Genomic DNA, 9,370 nt, shown 5'->3' on the forward strand with positions numbered 1-9,370 from the left:
CCTGGTGGTGCCAGAGTTACTGCCCCCCCCCTGGTGGTGCCAGAGTTACTGGCCCCCCCTGGTGGTGCCAGTTACTGCCCCCCCTGGTGGTGCCAGTTACTGCCCCCCCTGGTGGTGCCAGAGTTACTAGACCCCCCTGGTGGTGCCAGTTACTGGCCCCCCCCTGGTGGTGCCAGAGTTACTGGCCCCCCCCCCCTGGTGGTGAAAGAGTTACTGGCCCCCCCCCTGGTGGTGCCAGAGTTACTGGACCCCCCTGGTGGTGCCAGAGTTACTGGCCCCCTCTGGTGGTGCCAGAGTTACTGGCCCCCCCTGGTGGTGCCAGAGTTACTGCCCCCCCCTGGTGGTGCCAGAGTTACTGCCCCCCCCTGGTGGTGCCAGAGTTACTGCCCCCCCCCCTGGTGGTGCCAGAGTTACTGGCCCCCCCCTGGTGGTGCCAGAGTTACTGGCCCCCCCCTGGTGGTGCCAGAGTTACTGCCCCCCCCCTGGTGGTGCCAGTTACTGGACCCCCCTGGTGGTGCCAGAGTTACTGGCCCCCCCCTGGTGGTGCCAGAGCTGCTGACCCCCCCCTGGTGGTGCCAGAGTTACTGGACCACCCCTGGTGGTGCCAGAATTACTGGACCCCCCTGGTGGTGCCAGAGTTACTGGCCCCCCCTGGTGGTGCCAGAGTTACTGGCCCCCCCCTGGTGGTGCCAGAGTTGCTGACCCCCCCTGGTGGTGCCAGAGCTGCTGACCCCCCCCCCCCTGGTGGTGCCAGAGCTGCTGACCCCCCCCCCCCCTGGTGTCAGAGCTGCTGACCCCCCCCCCTGGTGTCAGAGCTGCTGACCCCCCCCTGGTGGTGCCAGAGTTACTGACCCCCCCTGGTGGTGCCAGAGTTACTGACCCCCCCCTGGTGGTGCCAGAGTTACTGACCCCCCCCCTGGTGGTGCCAGAGTTACTGACCCCCCCTGGTGGTGCCAGAGTTACTGACCCCCCCTGGTGGTGCCAGAGTTACTGACCCCCCCTGGTGGTGCCAGAGTTACTGACCCCCCCCTGGTGGTGCCAGAGCTGCTGACCCCCCCCCTGGTGGTGCCAGAGCTGCTGACCCCCCCCCCTGGTGGTGCCAGAGCTGCTGACCCCCCCCCCTGGTGGTGCCAGAGCTGCTGACCCCCCCTGGTGGTGCCAGAGCTGCTGACCCCCCCCCTGGTTGTGCCAGAGCTGCTGACCCCCCCCCTGGTGGTGCCAGAGCTGCTGACCCCCCCCTGGTGGTGCCAGAGCTGCTGACCCCCCCCCCCTGGTGGTGCCAGAGCTGCTGACCCCCCCTCCTGGTGCCAGAGCTGCTGACCCCCCCCCTGGTGGTGCCAGAGTTACTGACCCCCCCCTGGTGGTGCCAGAGTTACTGACCCCCCCCCCCTGGTGGTGCCAGAGTTACTGACCCCCCCCTGGTGGTGCCAGAGTTACTGACCCCCCCCTGGTGGTGCCAGAGTTACTGACCCCCCCCTGGTGGTGCCAGAGCTGCTGACCCCCCTGGTGGTGCCAGAGCTGCTGACCCCCCCCCTGGTGGTGCCAGAGCTGCGAACCCCCCCCCCCCTGGTGGTGCCAGAGCTGCTGACCCCCCCCCTGGTGGTGCCAGAGCTGCTGACCCCCCCTGCTGGTGCCAGAGCTGCTGACCCCCCCCCCTGGTGGTGCCAGAGCTGCTGACCCCCCCCTGGTGGTGCCAGAGCTGCTGACCCCCCCCCCCTGCTGGTGCCAGAGCTGCTGAACCGCCCCTGGTGGTGCCAGAGCTGCTGAACCCCCCCCCCCTTGGTTGATACCTGGTTGATGGGGTTCTGGGAGTTCTTTTACTCCCAAGTCCGACCCGAGGCCAGGCTTGATTTGTGAGAGTTAGGTCCACCAGGCTGTTGCTTGGAGCGGCCCGTAGGGCCACATACCCACCACAGCCCGATTAGTCCGGAACTTCTTTTAGAAAACAGTCATAGTTTTCTTTTTATGTCCACGGTTGTTCCGGCAATATTTCTTATACTCACTGGAAGGATGTTGAACAGCCGCGGACCTCTGATGTTTATACAGTGTTCTCTGATTGTGCCTATGGCACCTCTGCTCTTCACTGGTTCTATTCTGCATTTTCTTCCATATCGTTCACTCCAGTACGTTGTTATTTTACTGTGTATCAGATTTGGGACCTGACCCTCCAGTATTTTCCATGTGTATATTATTTGGTATCTCTCTCGTCTTCTTTCTAGTGAGTATATTCGGAGAGCTTTGAGACGATCCCAATAATTTAGGTGCTTTATTGCGTCTATGCGTGCCGTATATGTTCTCTGTATTCCCTCTATTTCAGCAATCTCTCCTGCTCTGAAGGGGGAAGTGAGTACTGAGCAGTACTCAAGACGGAACAACAAAAGTGAGTTGAAGAGTACAACCATTGTAATGGGATCTCTGAACTTGAAAGTTCTCGTAATCCATCCTATCATTTTTCTGGCTGACGCAATATTTGCTTGGTTATGCTCCCTAAACGTTAGGTCGTCGGACATCATTATTCCCAACTTCTTGACATGCTGTTTTCCTACTATCGGCAGATTTGATTGTGTTTTATACTCTGTATTATGTTTCAGATCCTCATTTTTGCCGTACCTGAGTACCTGGAATTTATCACTGTTAAACATCATGTTATTTTCTGCTGCCCAATCGAAAACTTTGTTGATATCTGCTTGTAATTTTTCATTGTCTTCAGCAGAGGTAATTTTCATACTGATTTGTGTGTCATCTGCAAAGGATGACACGAAGCTGTGACTTGTGTTTTTGTCTATATCTGATATGATAAGAAACTGTGGAAAATAGCGGTGCAAGGACTAAGTTGTCCCCTTACTCCCCTTGCCACTTCGGTTTCGGGGTGGGGTGGGGGTGGGGTGGGGGTGGGGGGGGGGGTTATAAGGTGTTTATGTAGCTCCAGGGCACCAATGCCCCCAGCCACTGGGCATGGCGAGAAGGCGCCCCTAAGCATACCCAATTCCCTATCAAACACAAACTAAAATACACATAAATGGCAGATCTCATCACAACCACAAAAGACAATAACATACACAAAATGGGAAAAACTTTTGTATTTGGCTTTTCTTATATGGGACACAGCAGACAAGGGGAGAGGTGCACAGTATATCATTAATAAAGCACTCAAGGTGAAGGCAAAACAACAAGCTGCCTAAGCGGCAGGATTGGTGACTTGACAGCAACATTCATGGAATAAAAACTATTCATAGTGGAAGGTGGCAACAAGGCCCCGGCGCGGGAGGGTTGTCATGTATGCGCGTGGGGGCCCCTCCGGCGGCCGCCCTACCACTCCTGGGCTCCCGCCAGGTCATCCACCCTACCCTTCAGGTACACACCTTGTAACTGCGCTTGGAACATTTGATTTGATTGACTGTTACTCTTGTGTTCTGTTCGACAGGAAATTGAGTATCCAGCATCCTACTTCACCAGATATTCCCACTGACCTCATTTTGTGTACTATCACTCCCCATGGTCACATTTGTCGAATGCCTTTGCAAAGTCTGTGTATACAACATCTGAATTTTGCTTTTCTTCTAGAGCTTCAGTGATTTTGGCATAGCCCCCCCCCAGCGGTGCCAGAGCTGCTGACCCCCCCCCCTGGCGGTGCCGGAGCTGGAGGAAGGGGGGGAGGGACACTGATAAGCCTAGTACTGGCTTCCGGTCTCCGACTATGAGAACCCATTCCTTCACCCCTGAAGCAGAAGCCCAAGTGTCGAGGTGCCCACACCAGAGGTTAGGTGGTGGTGGTGGGCCAAGACCACCTGGTTATGACACGTCAGTACTGCAGGTGTTGACGGTCCTCCTCCACACTACGCCAGTACTGCAGGTGTTGACGGTCCTCCACACTACGCCAGTACTGCAGGTGTTGATGGTCCTCCACACTACGCCAGTACTGCAGGTGTTGACGGTCCTCCTCCACACTACGCCAGTACTGCAGGTGTTGACGGTCCTCCTCCACACTACGCCAGTACTGCAGGTGTTGACGGTCCTCCTCCACACTACGCCAGTACTGCAGGTGTTGACGGTCCTCCTCCACACTACGCCAGTACTGCAGGTGTTGACGGTCCTCCTCCACACTACGCCAGTACTGCAGGTGTTGACGGTCCTCCACACTACGCCAGTACTGCAGGTGTTGACGGTCCTCCTCCACACTACGCCAGTACTGCAGGTGTTGATGGTCCTCCTCCACACTACGCCAGTACTGCAGGTGTTGACGGTCCTCCTCCACACTACGCCAGTACTGCAGGTGTTGACTGTCCTCCTCCACACTACGCCAGTACTGCAGGTGTTGACGGTCCTCCACACTACGCCAGTACTGCAGGTGTTGACTGTCCACACTACGCCAGTACTGCAGGTGTTGACGGTCCTCCACACTACGCCAGTACTGCAGGTGTTGACGGTCCTCCTCCACACTACGCCAGTACTGCAGGTGTTGACGGTCCTCCTCCACACTACGCCAGTACTGCAGGTGTTGGCGGTCCTCCACACTACGCCAGTACTGCAGGTGTTGACTGTCCTCCACACTACGCCAGTACTGCAGGTGTTGATGGTCCTCCACACTACGCCAGTACTGCAGGTGTTGACGGTCCTCCACACTACGCCAGTACTGCAGGTGTTGACGGTCCTCCACACTACGCCAGTACTGCAGGTGTTGACTGTCCTCCACACTACGCCAGTACTGCAGGTGTTGATGGTCCTCCACACTACGCCAGTACTGCAGGTGTTGACGGTCCTCCACACTACGCCAGTACTGCAGGTGTTGACTGTCCACCACACTACGCCAGTACTGCAGGTGTTGACGGTCCTCCACACTACGCCAGTACTGCAGGTGTTGACGGTCCTCCTCCACACTACGCCAGTACTGCAGGTGTTGGCGGTCCTCCACACTACGCCAGTACTGCAGGTGTTGGCGGTCCTCCACACTACGCCAGTACTGCAGGTGTTGATGGTCCTCCACACTACGCCAGTACTGCAGGTGTTGACGGTCCTCCTCCACACTACGCCAGTACTGCAGGTGTTGACGGTCCTCCTCCACACTACGCCAGTACTGCAGGTGTTGACTGTCCTCCACACTACGCCAGTACTGCAGGTGTTGACTGTCCTCCACACTACGCCAGTACTGCAGGTGTTGACTGTCCTCCACACTACGCCAGTACTGCAGGTGTTGACTGTCCTCCACACTACGCCAGTACTGCAGGTGTTGACGGTCCTCCTCCACACTACGCCAGTACTGCAGGTGTTGACGGTCCTCCTCCACACTACGCCAGTACTGCAGGTGTTGACGGTCCTCCACACTACGCCAGTACTGCAGGTGTTGATGGTCCACCACACTACGCCAGTACTGCAGGTGTTGACGGTCCACCACACTACGCCAGTACTGCAGGTGTTGACGGTCCTCCACACTACGCCAGTACTGCAGGTGTTGACGGTCCTCCACACTACGCCAGTACTGCAGGTGTTGACGGTCCTCCACACTACGCCAGTACTGCAGGTGTTGACGGTCCTCCTCCACACTACGCCAGTACTGCAGGTGTTGATGGTCCTCCACACTACGCCAGTACTGCAGGTGTTGACGGTCCTCCACACTACGCCAGTACTGCAGGTGTTGATGGTCCTCCACACTACGCCAGTACTGCAGGTGTTGACGGTCCTCCTCCACACTACGCCAGTACTGCAGGTGTTGATGGTCCTCCTCCACACTACGCCAGTACTGCAGGTGTTGATGGTCCTCCACACTACGCCAGTACTGCAGGTGTTGATGGTCCTCCTCCACACTACGCCAGTACTGCAGGTGTTGACGGTCCTCCACACTACGCCAGTACTGCAGGTGTTGACGGTCCTCCACACTACGCCAGTACTGCAGGTGTTGACGGTCCTCCACACTACGCCAGTACTGCAGGTGTTGACGGTCCTCCACACTACGCCAGTACTGCAGGTGTTGACGGTCCTCCACACTACGCCAGTACTGCAGGTGTTGACTGTCCTCCACACTACGCCAGTACTGCAGGTGTTGACTGTCCTCCACACTACGCCAGTACTGCAGGTGTTGACTGTCCTCCTCCACACTACGCCAGTACTGCAGGTGTTGATGGTCCTCCTCCACACTACGCCAGTACTGCAGGTGTTGACGGTCCACCACACTACGCCAGTACTGCAGGTGTTGACGGTCCTCCACACTACGCCAGTACTGCAGGTGTTGACGGTCCTCCACACTACGCCAGTACTGCAGGTGTTGACGGTCCACCACACTACGCCAGTACTGCAGGTGTTGACGGTCCTCCACACTACGCCAGTACTGCAGGTGTTGACGGTCCTCCACACTACGCCAGTACTGCAGGTGTTGACGGTCCTCCACACTACGCCAGTACTGCAGGTGTTGACGGTCCTCCACACTACGCCAGTACTGCAGGTGTTGACGGTCCTCCTCCACACTACGCCAGTACTGCAGGTGTTGACGGTCCTCCTCCACACTACGCCAGTACTGCAGGTGTTGACGGTCCTCCTCCACACTACGCCAGTACTGCAGGTGTTGACGGTCCTCCACACTACGCCAGTACTGCAGGTGTTGACGGTCCTCCACACTACGCCAGTACTGCAGGTGTTGACGGTCCTCCTCCACACTACGCCAGTACTGCAGGTGTTGACGGTCCACCACACTACGCCAGTACTGCAGGTGTTGACGGTCCTCCACACTACGCCAGTACTGCAGGTGTTGACGGTCCTCCACACTACGCCAGTACTGCAGGTGTTGACGGTCCTCCACACTACGCCAGTACACCTTCCAACATTTCTATACTTTGAACACTAAGTGCATTAGGCCTGAGAAAGGTTAGGTTCTTTAGTTTCACTTGTAATTTAAGAGAATATCATTTGGGTTAATTACACTAATACAAAACGTGAACTTTCATGAGGTCCAACACTACATATTGGTACTGTGGTCCAAACACTTGATACAAGTACTGTCATTTTAGGAGAATGTATGACATAACTCTGCATGCTATGGACACGTGCATGGCAATTGACGGGTTTTGTGGAAATAACAGCATCTAAATAGGTGTTATATCTACTGACACCTGCTTGATGGGGATCTGGGAGTTCTTCTACTCCCAAAGCCCGGCCCGAGGCCAGGCTTGACTTGAGAAAGTTTGGTCCACTAGGCTGTTGCTTGGAGCGGCCCGCAGGCCCACATACCCACCACAGCCCGGCTGATCCGGAACTTCTTTTAGAAAACAGTCCAGTTTTCTCTTGAAGATGTCCACGGTTGTTCCGGCAATATTTCTTATAGTCGCTGGGAGGATGTTGAACAGCCGCGGACCTCTGATGTTCATACAGTGTTCTCTGATTGTGCCTATGGCACCTCTGCTCTTCACTGGTTCTATTCTGCATTTTCTTCCATATCGTTCACTCCAGTACGTTGTTATTTTACTGTGTAGATTTGGGACCTGACCCTCCAGTATTTTCCATGTGTATATTATTTGATATCTCTCTCGTATCCTTTCTAGAGTGTACATTTGGAGAGCTTTGAGACGATCCCAATTATTTAGGTGCTTTATCTCGTCTATGCGTGCCGTATATGTTCTCTGTATTCCCTCTATTTCAGCAATCTCTCCTGCTCTGAAGGGGGAAGTGAGTACTGAGCAGTACTCAAGACAACACAAGTGACTTGAAGAGTACAACCATTGTGATGGGATCCCTGGATTTGAAAGTTCTCGTAATCCATCCTATCATTTTTCTGGCTGACGCAATATTTGCTTGGTTATGCTCCCTAAACGTTAGGTCGTCAGACATCATTATTCCCCAAACAGTTCTAAACCTGTATTCTCTGGAGCGCAGGCGAGAGATACATAATAAATACCTGGAAGATACTAAAAGTTCCGAATCTGAACACAGAAATAACATCAAATGAGACTAGTAGGCATGTCTGGATGTGCAAAATACCTCCGTTAAAAAGCAGATGCAATATGTACGTTGAGTGAGAACTATCAACATCAAGGGCCCGAGACTTTTCAACACACTCGCTACACGTAAGAAGCATAACTGGCCTGACTCCCGCAGTGCTCACGAAATACCTTGACAAACGCCTTCAAAGAATGCCTGATCAACCAGGCTGTGAATCGTACGTCAGGCTGCGCGCAGCCGCGTCCAACAACTTGGCTGACCAGAGAACCAACCGGGCCGCGGGGCTGTTGATCCCTGGAAGGTACACAAGGTAGCCACACAAGTGGGGGTATACGAGGTGTGGGTTCTGGAAGGTGTCATACCCACGCCCGGCCTGGGACACGTGTTCTCTTGGTTACCTGTTGACCATATCCAGTTCTTATACTCCCGCAACCTGGCCTGTGAGGGTGTTCACAGCCATCACAGCCTGGCTGATCCGGTAACTCCAGATACTTGTCGGGTTACCTCCAAAGCTTCCACTGACGTTCCAACACACCACAGACAACATACACATACCTACTTACCTTGTCTACCATATCGAGCATCCCCACCATCTACAGCAAGTCTCGCTTACACCTTACCTGTAAGGCAAAGTACTCGGGTCAAATACTGTCATACATTCAAATTCATATCAATTACCACAGCAACAACACAATACAATCTCAATTCCGTACAGCAATCAAATGTCAGAAGAAAAACAAATTACTGTAAAAACAAGAAAACTAACATTTCGTTCGTTTTTAGTTTCATGCGCAAGGGGCTACTTCTCAAAATTTTTAACTAAAATATATAGAAAATCAATCTGATGAAAATAATTATAAAAAATTAATGATCTTAGGGGGGGGGTTGATGGGGGATGGAAGCTTTGTGTACATTACATATTCACCTATTTATTTCTGTACGATAAAATTGTTAGGCCTTCGACCCCGCCTTTCTAACCGTCAGTAGTCTGTTACACACAGAGATCACACTAACGTGATGCATCAATTGAACAAATCCAAGAGGGCCGTGACGAGGATTCGAACCTGCGTCCGGGAGCATCCCAGACACTGCCTTAATCGACTGAGCTACGACAGGGTAAAATAGATTGTGGATAAAACCTTGTGGATTTGTTCGTTGATGCATCACGTTAGTGTGACCTCTGTGTGTGATGATGTAAGGGCGAAGAGGGAGAACGGCCTATTGACATAGTTCGGGTGCGGGGGGGGGGGGGGGAGTTGTGTAAAAGCCTGGTTTGTGCCTCGGAGAGGCTACGGGATCCAGTAAGTTCAGTAGAACTTCGGTTTCAACCCTTTTTACCCTGTCGTAGCTTAGTCGATTAAGGCAGTGGCTGGGATGCTCCCGGACGCAGGTTCGAATCCTCGTCATGGCCCTTGTGGATTTGTTCGTTAGTCTGATTTAATAG

Source organism: Procambarus clarkii, chromosome 40 (genome assembly GCF_040958095.1).
Source record: "Procambarus clarkii isolate CNS0578487 chromosome 40, FALCON_Pclarkii_2.0, whole genome shotgun sequence".
Lineage (NCBI taxonomy): Eukaryota > Metazoa > Arthropoda > Malacostraca > Decapoda > Cambaridae > Procambarus > Procambarus clarkii.